This window comes from Octopus bimaculoides, chromosome 12 (assembly GCF_001194135.2).
Source record: "Octopus bimaculoides isolate UCB-OBI-ISO-001 chromosome 12, ASM119413v2, whole genome shotgun sequence".
NCBI lineage: Eukaryota > Metazoa > Mollusca > Cephalopoda > Octopoda > Octopodidae > Octopus > Octopus bimaculoides.
This window is the reverse complement of record NC_068992.1, coordinates 67,029,412-67,031,795: the sequence shown is the minus strand read 5'-3', so window position 1 is coordinate 67,031,795 and position 2,384 is coordinate 67,029,412.

The following is a 2,384-nucleotide window of genomic DNA, read 5'->3' as shown; positions in this document are numbered from 1 at the left end:
ATATAGATAGATAGATGCATAGATACATAGATGGGTATATACACAGATAGATAGATAGATAGTTAGATAGATATGCATGTGTCGTTCACATATATTTTACAGTTTATGTATATACGTATTTAAAAGCTTATATATATATATATATATATATATATATATACACTTGCATATATATAGTTGAGCTGTCGAATCGTACTCCCTCTTATTTTTGACTCTATTCTTTCATTTATATATATGTGTGTGTATACATTTGTGTATATATTTAGAAAGAAGAAGAAGAAGAAGAAAGAGAAGGAGGAGGAGGAAGAGGAGGGGAAAGAGGAGGGGAAAGAGGAGGGGAAAGAGGAGTGGAGGAGGGTAAGGAATAGAGATATTTTAGTCTTCCCATTAGTATTTCACGTTATATTGTCGGTCGGTCGGTCGGTCGGTCGTGTGTATCTGTGTCTGCTATATATGAGGAGAAGCTTTGCCTATGTCTGGTAGTGTCTGATAGCCTCGCTACACCACAGTTTTCTTTTTTTTGTATTAATTAGTAGTAAACAACCTGACATTAATTAAATTATGTCCTTATTTACTGAGTATTCGAGATAGAATTAATTTCTATTGACATAAGATAATGGAAGGTTCCATTTGGAGGGAAACGATAACGACAGTTTTGCGTCTCATAACGTTTTCTGTTCATTTGAATTTTCGTTTCTTTACCTATTCATAAGTTCGAATCTTTGGAAATCCATAACACAGTCTTGATTTCCATTTGAATATTTTCACTTCATCTGGGATTCTTAAAGGGATCTCTCGACCATTTTCTATAACCAAACAGAATGGTCTATAATGTTCTGATTGGTCTTGTGTCTGAAAGAGATTTCCGTTTACACTCTGACGTGTCTTTCTTCAAATCAGACGTCACATACCACTTTACCCATTCATCTCTCTCTACATTATTTCATGACACCAACACAGATTTTGCTTCTTTCTTTCCCCCACCCTTTTTATTATCTCTTGTTTCTGGCTTCATAAAGTGGGCCTCCGCTCGTAATTTAGTCATCTTTTCCATTTTCGTTCACAGCAAAGTATATTTCAAATACGTTTATTTCATTAAATTTTACAAGAGGTGACAGCTGGTTATACTTCACCTCTTATTCAGGATTCTCACGGTTTCAATATTTGTTGGGAGGATATTAGGATCTTTTCTGTTTGACTTACACTTTTTGAAATTTTATAATGAAATGAAAAATTTACAAATTTGGTTTATTTATGTAATTTTTCACGCTGAATCTGATGCTGTTATTCGGTTTCCTGTAAAGTATTCTGTGCTCTACTCTCTACGGACGTAGGTATACTTACTTATGCAACCGATGTTCCCTACATGAGATATTCTATCATATTATCACTGTCTCTTAAATTTATCAGTTATATTTATCATTAATCGCATAACACTAATCATAAGTGGAGAATCAGTCATTAAGAAGATAACCGTACAGAAGATGTCTACACACAACAACTGAAATTCTATACCCGTCAGCGTAACTAATTCAAATTTTCACGTCTGGAAAAATGCAACAATGCGCAGGCAATTATCGGAGAAACACGTGGAAATATCTATCACTCAAGAAATGTCTACCTATCAATACATAACTGTGCATAGTTCCTTCGTTGCATACAAATCACTGGAGATCATTCATAACGTTGCTTGACATGTCAGAAATAACAGCTAAACTTCACACAAATTGTACACTACTGTCTGAAAGAAAAAAAAAACGAATATATTTAGCAATGCATTCGTAAGTACTGACTGGATGGCCACAGCTAGAATGAATTTGAACATGGTTCTGCTAAATAAAACTTTGCCTCGAGCTCAACAATATTAACAAAATTCATACTTACAACGATACCATAGAACAATTAACAAGATTATTAATTATTAAAATGCACTGCGTGACATTCTACGATGAAGCGTCGAAAAAAATATTTCATTTAAGTGTTTAAGAATTATACACAACTTGTGTGTGAGCGTGTGTGAATCAAGTAAAAAGAAAAGATATATCCATTCATATGCATGTATATATCTTTTCTTTTTACTAGCTAGCTAGCTAGCTAGCTAGATAGATAGATAGATAGAAAGATAGATAGATAGATAGATAGATAGATAGATAGATAGATACATAGATAGATACATAGATAGATAGATAGATAGATAGATACATACATACATACATACATACATACATACATACATACATACATAGGTACGTACGTATGTATGTATGTATATATCATTTTTTTTTCTTTTTCTTGTTTCAGCCATTAGACTGCAGCCATACTGGGGCACCGTCTTCGACAATTTGTTTCACTCGAATAAATCGACCCCAGTAATCTTCTTTTGT